We start from the raw sequence: 10,870 nt of genomic DNA on the forward strand, positions 1-10,870 counted from the left end.
ATTAAAGAACAAAACAAATGAGCAAAAGGGAAAAAAGAGAGCTAGAAAGAAAATCAAGAAACAGACTCCTAATTGAGGAGAACAAACTGATAGTTAGCACAGAAGAAGGGGCTGATGGGGTTGAAGCGTGCACTTGTCATGATGAGCCCTGGGTGATGTACGGAAGTGTTGAATCACTATATTGTATGCCTAAAACTAATATAACACTGTATGTTAACTAGCTGGAATTAAAATAAAAACTTAAAAAAAGTTTAATGTTTAGTGAGGAAAAATGCTTAGTGAGACCTATGGCATGATCAATTTATGTATATTAAAATAACACACAAAATAACAATACACATTTTATGACAGCAGAGAACACTTGCCAGTTGATTTGGGAAAGGAAGGGCCGTTAGTATTAGAGGGAAAAGACGAATTCAGTGAGAATAAATCAGAACTGAGGATTTTAATATAACCTACTCAATTATCTACACTACAATATAACAAAAGGGAAGGGGACAGTTTCTAAGAAATCGTCCTGCAGAGTTGAATTTATACTTGGAGGAAACTTCTATAAAATAAAACAGAAACATTTTCTGGAATGAACACATTATCACTAATGGAACTTTATATGAAATGGTGACCACCATCGACCACCATGACCTTTTGCAAAGAGATACTTTTGACAGATTACTCATTAGCTTCTTCTAAATCACATTATTAAACTTCCACCCAATTGCACACACTAACCTAATGCTCTTTATCAACACTCCTGTTTTGCTTCTTTTGTGAAACTAGGTTCTGAGTTTTATCTTTTCTTCTCTTATCTAATAATAGAGATATTTTCCCACTTCCTTTAGTCTTCATTTTACCTTTAAGTCTTGAGTTTAAGTCACTCAAAATCAATTTAGAATTATTAGTCAAGTTCAAGATGTAAAAGCAACCCAGCAAAGGGAACCAGGTTAGTTCCTCATGAGTCCTTTTCTTCCAACAATTTCAAATGCACCCCACCTCTCAAGATAAATAAATAACTCATTAGGGAAAATTTTGCAAGTGAAACTCTATTTAGGCCACATGTTTCTACCTTTTCTTCCTCCAGTTCTATACTACATTTATCAATGGAATATTTACCCTTAAACACAAATGTGAGTCTTCACACATTCATGCATCTTTGAATTCAGGAAGTTCCTCTTTGTTGCTCAGGGAGAAAAGATGAGAGAATATCTTTTGTTATTCACTCGTGTAACTTATCCAATCTTTGTCTCTAGTCCCAGCCCCAAAATGGGTCCAAATTAAAAATCTTAGAAAAGGAAGGGCACCTGGGTGGCTCAGTCAGTTAAACAATAAATGTCGGCTCAGTTTGTGATCTCGCTATCTGTGAGTTCAAGCCCCACATGGGGCTCTGTGTTGCCAGCTCAGAGTCTGGAGTCTTCTTTACATTCTGTGTCTCCCTTTCTCTCTGCCCCTCCCCTGCTCACACTCTGTCTCTCTCTCAAAAATAAATAAACATTAAAAAATTATTAGAAAAGGAAAAATGATAGCATCTTTCCTAATGATATTTACCATATTATAATTGTGTTTCTTCCCTGATAATTAAATCCCTACAGATGTTTTAAACTATATGTTCTACCTCTTCTTAGAGGCATTTTTTTCAGCGAAAAATTCTACTACTTATTCTGTGTGGGTATTAAAATTTAAGCATAATGCTTTTCTGAACTAAAGTATATTTACCTTATTTATGGTGTTATGCATATGAATAGATTTGTCTCCACTTCTGGATGACAGTCAACTCTACAAAGGCAGACATTATGCTTTTTCATAATTTCTGAGTAACCCCTCATCCCATATGTAGCCCTTAATCTGCTTTCTTGCATATCATAAATGTTCAGTAAGTACTGTTTGAATTGAAATGACAAATGTTTAAATAATTCCATAATATTTTTATAGTAATTATATTGTAAATTCCTACTGGTTGTAATCATTAAATGAGTCATGTATCATAATTGAGTTGACCAAACCTACCAATGTCTTTGGTGGTGAGTGGGTGAGGAGAAGATGGCTAAGAACTTCTGGGACAGAAGATACTGACAAAATAGCCATAGTTTGGGACAAGGAAGGCACCACGTATGTTTGGGTATCATCTTCACCAGAGGCAATGGCAACAGCCATAGACACATCGGTACATCACCACCAACCATTCCTAAGCCGGCGTCAGTCATGGAATGTAGTATAGATAATATTTAGTGGGAGCTTGTCATATATCAGGCACTCATATTAAATAACTGAATCATATTAATAATTGAATTCTCTTAAAGCTCTATAGTAAATAATATTTTTAACCTTCTGTTGCACAAGACAAAATCAAGATGCAAAAATTTAAACGATTACCTAGTGTCATATATCTAATGAGTGGCAAAGCTGGACTGTGAACCTAGGCAATATTATCCTACTTCCTGTGCTCGTGATGTAATACTGCCTGGAAGTTTGATCCCCCAGATGAAGAACCAGGACAATCACATTCTAGTGGACATAGTGGGGACTCTTTCTCTCACTCAGAATATATCACTAATATATTCCTGCACCCAGGGTCCACTTGAAAATAGGAAAACAGGGAGAAGAAATGGTGACCTTTTTGAAATAAGAGAGACAGCTCTGAGTTGAAGATTTAACTTTAAAATTCTGACTATGGGATTCAGAAGAGAGAGAATACAAAGAAGAAAGTCTGAAAAATGGAAAGACTGATTTGGCAAATTTGAAATCTTCCAGCTCCTATGCTGTACCCTATAAATGGGAATAGAGATTAACAAAGAAATTGACATGAGTAATAGAAAACAAGTGACACTAATATTTTCGTACACATCTTTCTCCCCTTAATGAACATACCTATTATATGAAGTAGACTATGATAACAGTAAAGTCACACATGCATTTTATCTGGGTATGATTCCTGCTCCACAAATTTCAGTGTACACAAAATATCAAATTTCTTTTTAAATTTGTATCAAATCTACTTGATTCCAAGCCTTAAGCTTCCTATGATTCCAGTGGAAGGGAAGCTTGGAGTCAAGTTGATTTCATGATCCATTAGCCATGCAGACAGTCCTTAATCCTCCTTCCATTTGAACTGTCTTTTCCCTTTTTCACTTCTTTTAGTCCCAAGCCCTGAACAAAAAGGGAAATTTCCCCTTTTTCTTCTCTTTATATTATATATATATATATATATAAAATATATATATATATAAATATATATAATTTGGCCAAAGATGATTGCTGGCCAGATTAGTTTATTGCTAGTATTTCAAAGTGATGAAAAACTTTAAATGGCTTGCCTACATAAAAATATGAATACTCCTGGAAATTAACAGATCTGGCAAAACTAGGTCTACAGTTCTTCCTGATAACACTAGCTGGGGCAGTGCACTACTGCTCCTTTTAGATGCGTCTTGCAGGCTTCAGGGTTCCTCATCAGAACAACTAACATGTCCCAGGACGTTAATATGATCCTTGCCACTTCCCACATTTGCACTGTTGTCTTGCTCCTATAAGAGAAATCTCTCAACAGCTATGTCATTGTTGACGATGAGGGCCTTGCGTTTCCCCTGCAGTTTAACTAAATTTCATATAAGGCTTCTTCTGGAAATAGGTCTCCAACCTCCTTTTTTTTTTTTTGAGCTTATTTAGAAAACTTGCAATTGTGAATTCTTTCTCTGCTGCTTTGAGATGTAAACCTTCTCTCAAGTTCTTGCCATTTTTATAACCCAGGAAGGTCTTTCTCAAAGACCTGGGGGCTACGCTTTGAAATGTAATAATCAAAGGAACTGGTGCTCCTATATTTCAATCTCTCTGGGATGGTAGGAACCCAACACAGATACTCTAACCACACGGACCAGTCTTCCCCAATCTTCCCCTATATTTTTTATTAGCTTGCTCCAGCATTGAAGAACCTCCCACTTTGTGTTTCAGCAATGTTGACTTCAATGTCTTTTTCTTGTGGCAACAGTCTTGACCTCTATAGTTATCGTCTTGAATAAAGTTTTCCTGCCTGTTTAATTCTGGTACAATTTTTCATTGACACTATCAGGAGAAGAAAAGTGGACTAAAATTCTTAATATTTTTTTTCAGAAAATGAAAGAAATATATTCCTTAGTGTATGTAAAAAGTATTCCTGCACAGATAAATATGCAAACAAATCGAGCATATGTGGAAAAAATTAAACCCTGCCCATTTGTTCACTTAGGTGCCAGCCTGGCTCTATTGGTATTTGAGATTATGACCCCTGGTTTGAACTTTTACAAAAGCCAGAAAGAGAGGTTATTTTCCGGTACCTTCTGCTTTAGGCTCTGAGAAGCCCCTGAAGCAAAGAAATACAAGGACCGAGTCTGAATGGATGGAAAAAAGGTAGAGCACAAAAGACGATGAACTCTCCTTCTTTCTGATTTTTTCCTTACCTGAGAAAACAAAACACAAATGAATTTTCCAATAAATTATCCTGCCGCACAGTGTCGGGGAAGCACAGTGTTTTCTGTGCATCTTCCCTGTGTTAGTGTCTGTTTGTGAATAATTTGCCAAGAGGGATTCATTAATAGTTTTCTTTCTGTTTTGTACTTTTTAATAAACATAGGGCACTTTGATTTTTATTTTGATCCGTTGGATTTAAATTACAATATGAATGCTTTAGCATGTGAAAATCAATTTGAAATACATTTAAATGTAGTGAGATTCTTGGATGAAAGTGACTAGATAAATACTGATTCTTTCCAAGATCAGCAGGCGCTTGAATATCTTCTGTGATTTTTAAAATGCCTCCTGTCTTTATTGTTAATCTCTCTGGAATTCTGCATGCTATTCTCCCCTAATCTGTTTTGTACTGTCATCTTAATTTACATTTGCTATTGCTAAAGGTGTTCTCTAGGAAGGAGTGATAAATCACACATATATTCTTTAATTTATCATCCTCATTATTCAACACACGTTTACTCACTCAATTTCTGAGATACAGAATTTGTTCTAAGACTTTGAATTCAAAACTGGCCCAAATAGGCCACAGCAAAATAACTTTATCATTTCTATGAAACACACATGAAGTTATCACAGGCACATGTGTGATCCTTGTTTCTCCAAAAGGAAAAGTCTTATTTGGTCTGTGTCATCCTTATTTATAGAAGAGCTTCTTGGGAGGTCATGACACAACAGAGAATCTCTTCTTCTTCATTGAGAGATTTTTTTTAAACCTAAGTAAGCATCCTTCCACACACTGCGATTCTTGAAGATGCATGCTTAAAAGGCAGTGCATCATGATTCTGGGAGACTTGCGAGGCAAGCCACATCCTATCTAACTTCATCTTCTCATTATTAAGAGGTGCCTGAGCATTGTAACTCATTCATTAGGCACATAAACTGGAATTTGGGTAGATATAAAATGTGCTGCATAGAAGAATTCAGCTTTAAATTGAGATCCCTTTACTTTTTATTGTACAGAATTTAAAACCAAGAAGTAAATTCACCTCACTAGAGCCACATAGTCTCAAAAGACCATATTTGCTCTAATCAACTGAAGATAAATGCGTTTGCCAATGTAAATGTTGATATATGCCTCTTTCTTTTCTTTAATGCTTAAATCTTGAGCAGAATACTAGACATAATTTCTTTGTATATGGTATATTATGGGAAATTTATTATATTTAAGTTTCCTTTATTGTTTACCTTAAACTCTAATTACAGACAACTAATGAAATTGTTTTCAGCACTTTTAAGCTTTAAGTACAGTGGATAATAAATAATCTTGCTTTGCTAAATTCCTTTGATTTAATCATCCAACATTTCTACATATTAGTATGACTATTTAAATCTGTAAAGCTTTAATTAATTTTATGCTATTTAAAGTATAAAACCATTTCAGGAACGACTATTCATAGATCGTCCATCTATAAATGCTACACAATATTACATAAAACATTGTAATAAGGCATGAATGTGAATATCTGGTAAGCTATTTTTTAATGTTTATTTACTTTTGAGAGAGAGAGAAAGAAAGAGAGAGACAGTGTGAGTGGAGGAGGGGCAGACAGAGAGGGACACAGAGAATCTCAAGCAAGCTCCAGGCTCTGAGCTATTAGCACAGAGCCCAACATGGGGCTCAAACTCATGAACTGAGATCATGACTTGAGCCAAAGTTGGATGCTTAACTGACTGGGCCACCCAGGCACCCCTGGTAAGCTATCTATTTTGATGCTCTTTGGAACAAAGTTATTTGTGTCAAAATTCAAATGATAATAAGGAAAACTTCTTAGTCCTCAAAATTCAAGGCTTTTCAAATAAGAAATGTAATAAGGGGATATAAAGATTGAGAAGGTAGGAGAAGAGGATTTTTGCTGACAACTTTTAACTCAGTGGTCTCCAACCATCAGAAGGGAATGTTACCAAGTCCCATGTTCGGCTGCCCATTGGTCAAAAGGCCACTACTCAAAAGATTACTGTTGATTGGAAAGGAATATGAGCTTTATTCAGGAGGCCAGCCACCTGGGGAGAAGGCAGATTCTTGTCCAAAAGCCAACTCTGTGGTTTTTTGCCTAGCCAAGAGAGTTTTAAAGGGACAGAAGGTCATTGATCAGTGTGCGGGTGCAATGGCCTGAAACATTTCCTGATTCCATGTAGATTTAGTGGTGCTTATTTTCAGAGGTGCTTGAGGTTTGTACAAGAGGTCTGGTCCTGTCCTGTGATGTATGAGGGCTTTCTATTCTCCTCCTAGAAAGGAATGTAAGATTTATAGATACACAATGAGTGTCAGGAAATCAATTCCATGAACTTAAGAACTCCTATTAAAGGTGTAACATGCTAGTTATGAAGATCGAGGCGGCCTTAATTCCCCACTGTTAATTTTACCATTCCATGTCTATGGTACTAAGGAAGAAGGCTCATCTTCTGTAGCTTCTTCATGTTGGTACAGGGTATATTCAGGACCTTGGGATGGAATATGTTAATGTGGATCTGAAGCATTTATTTATGTCTGGTGATGTAGCTTGCTTGAAGTTTTTTTATACACAATGTAGTGAGCTTAATTTCTATGTAAACACGTAGTATCACTAGCATAAGTGTGAGTCCTAATTTTAGAATGCCTTGTAATATGGACCTAAGTCCTGAAGTTTGTGACCAATCATATCCTCCCTGGAACAGGGCAGGTAGAAATTGAGGGTTTGCTGTAATCAAGTGGCTTGCTGTCTGATTTTATCAGTACTGGTTTCTACCTCTGAGGAGGTATTGATATACGTGCAGCAAGACAAATTAACAACACAAACTCCTTCTTGCTCAGTTAGGCTCAGTTAAGAGCTGTACAGTTATCCAGGACAACTTTAGCAAGGGATTCTAATGATTTTTGTAAGTTAGCCAAGTATTTGGCAGTTTTATTAGCCCCAGTGGTGAGAGTTTGAGGCAGACTGCAAAGCACATGTTATTGGGCAGTGGCCCTCCCACCACAGTAACAATATATAATGAAGGAAATATTCATCCCCATCAGGGATATTGCCTGGGAGGTCACAAGTCAGTGTGGGAAATAATTTTCAGGAGGTGTACCAATGTTTGGTTTTGTTAGCAGGATGAAGGGAGAAGGGGATCACCAGGGTGGCTAGAAGACACCGTTTGAGGGTAAAAGAAAACACCTTTATAATATACGGTCTGTGGCCAAGACTAATTTATAAATAAAGACAAGCCCAACTGGAGCCCCAAAACAAAGGGTGGAGACCTCCTTAGGTCTTAGAATCGGCTCAGCAACAGGGAAGCTAAATCCATCCAATTTCTGCCCACCTGAACTTGGTTATGGATATCCTCCATAGCTGGAAAGCAAACAGATTATTGTTTACACATAGCGAGTTGCTACCTTTTGGGAGGTGGTTTCATGTGATGTCAAATTGAGGAATACGTGCCTGTTTTCTGTCCTTTGAAGATAAGGTCTTTTAGTACAGTAATTAGAAGGACGATGACACATTAGATACCTCGTGACCATTTTGAGAGATTCTAGCTATTCTAAGCCTATTATTTGGGCCTTAGCAATTGGAAATCACTTGTCTTCAGGTTTTATAAACAGGGTGGACCAACAGGTCTCCAAGGTCCAGCACTCACTGAGCTTTTGGATGACCTACCCAGCAATCAGTAGAACATGTACTATAGCCAAATTCTGAGTTATCTGTACTAGTGTATTGTCTTTCCAACCCAGGGAGAAAGAAGACATGGTAAATAAGACCACTGAGTGGATATAGTTGTCATAGATTTTCTTCCCTAAAAGAGGTATTTTAAATCTTGACTAGGATGGCTTTCCCAGCAGTGACTTCAGTGGTCTCTTTGTCATCAGGAGATAGAACCCTCCTCATTCTGGTGTAGTATATCTGTGGCTATACACCTGAAAGTTTTAGAGAGGTATGATGCTGAGTCAGACATAATCCCCCATCCATTTCTCAGTCAACTCTTGATCAGGTCCTTGATTTTTGCAGGTCTTTAAGAGTACTCTGTTTCCAGGCCTAAACGGATGAAGTGGCTCATCTGAAAGATACAAAGACATGGAGAGAACAAACTTGTGCAAACAGTTAATATTTGACTCAAATGTTGTACATGCTGTTTAATCTTACTTTCATTTTCTAAGTATAAAAGTGGTGCCCCTAGAGCCTAGGCTTAAAGGGGTCTCCCAAATACAATCTCAAAGGGGCTTAATTTTAGCCCACTTCTGGGGACAACCTTAATGCAGAGCAGGGAAATAGGTACAATCTTATCCCATTTCTGGTTACTTTCTTGACACCTTTTAGTCAAAATCTTTTTCAATGTATGATTCATTCCCCGCCCCCCATGTTTCCTGTTGATCAAGGTCTCCATGAAGCATGTAATTTCTGGGTGATCTATAAAGCAGCATTTACTTTACATACCACCTCACACAGGAAGGTAGGCCCATTATCACCCTGAATAGTGATGGATAAACCAAATCTAGGAATAATTTCCTTCAGCAAAAGTTTTAAAATATCTGAACTTTTTTCCGTGTAGGTGGGGAACACTTTGAATAATCTAACAAAAGGTATCTACAAATACTAGCAAATGTTTATAATTCCAAGTAGTCCTAGGGTTGTGGGTAAAGTCTATCTGCTAAACTTCAAAAGGACATTCCAATTTATATTGTATGCCTTGACCTGGTGAGTGTCTCTCATTGTTTGGATTATTCTTTGCACATACAGTACATCTCTGGGTGCCTGCGTGGGCCATTTTCTATAGATAAGTCTCTTTCAATTGAGGCCTAATAAAATCCAGTAAAGCATCCCTCCCATACTGTGATCCTTCCTGCAGATGCTTTAAGACTAGATACACTATTCAGGGAATAGGTAATACTACCTATTCAGGTAATAGTATTAACCCATGGGAGTTTATTCTCCATGAAGCAGTGGGGGGCTGTTTGAGTAAAGCCCATTATCTGTGTGTACTCTCTTCATCTTATTGCCTGTACTGGCATTTAAAGGCAGAGAGATGCACTCAAGGAATCAGGACTGCTATGAAATGTGAGTTTTTGGCCACTTTTCTAGCTGTTGCATCTGCTAACCAGTTACCTCTTGCTATTTGAGAATTCCTCTTCTGGTGCCCTGGGCAATGCATAATCACTCCTTTAGCAGGAAGATAGATAGCTTCGAATAACCATAGGATTTCTTGGGAATGTTTAATGTCATTGTTGGGGGAGATCAATAAACCCCTCTCTTTCCAAATTGTCTTGTGTGAGTTATCATTAAGGCATATTTTGAGTATGTATAAATATTTACCTTTCCCCCCTGTGATAACTCAAGGACCCATGTTAGAACAATCAGTTCTGCCTTTTGTGAGGAGGTAGTTGGGGGAAGAGCATGTGCTTTTATTCTCTGCACCAATGTGACCACTACATAGATGGATCACTGCTTGCCATTGTCCATGATGCTATTACTATACATAAATAACCCATAATCTGGTGTAGGCACTGGTTGGTTGAGGAGGTCTGACTGGCTAGAATATACTATATCACTGATCTTAACACATTCATGCTGACGGGAGGTGTTATTCAAGTTATCAGGTGGCAAAGTTGCCGGATTCAATGTTGTTGTTGCTGTAAAGTCACATTTGGACTGTCCAGCAATATAGCTTAGTATCCACTTATTCTTCCTGCTGTTAACCAATATCCCATTTCTGTTCTAAAAGGGTTAATACTTGATGAGGCACATACACCATTATCTCCTGCCCAAGCATTAACATTTCTGCCTCTTGTAGTACGTGACAAACAGCTGCAACAGCCCTCAAACTGGGGAGCTATCCTTTGGCTGTGGGTTCTATTTGCTCAGAGACATAGGGCACCAGCTGCAGACTATCCTCAAGCATGTGTATGAGGACCCCCTAATCTGTGACCTTGCCTTTCATGTATATATAGCTGATAGGGATTTCTAGGGATTGGTAATTTTATTTTTATTTATTTTTTTTCCATTCAAGAGAATATTAAATCATTTATTGATTACACATGATAATGGATGATACACAAGCTTTAATCCCATCTATAATTTTATCTGATACCATAATTCAATTTAGATATATTGCATAGGATGTGCCAACAATCATATTAATAACCAAATAAACTCCAGGACTTTGCTTGGGTGACCCTTTTAACGGTGAACTCCAGGTCACAACACATTAATGGTCAGTTCAACCACACCAATATTTGTGGAGACAATGGATTTTGTGCCCAAGCAGGTTGCAAATAAATTTCAAATGGAACCTGGCATCACCCTGAAGGAATTCTAACTTCACACTGTTGGGGTAGTTTACCAAGATGGCTTCAGAGTAGACTAACTTTACACAGCACATTTAAAAAAAGACACATTTATTCAGCGTCATGATCAGACTA

Source organism: Suricata suricatta, chromosome 4 (genome assembly GCF_006229205.1).
Source record: "Suricata suricatta isolate VVHF042 chromosome 4, meerkat_22Aug2017_6uvM2_HiC, whole genome shotgun sequence".
In the NCBI taxonomy this organism is placed as follows: domain Eukaryota; kingdom Metazoa; phylum Chordata; class Mammalia; order Carnivora; family Herpestidae; genus Suricata; species Suricata suricatta.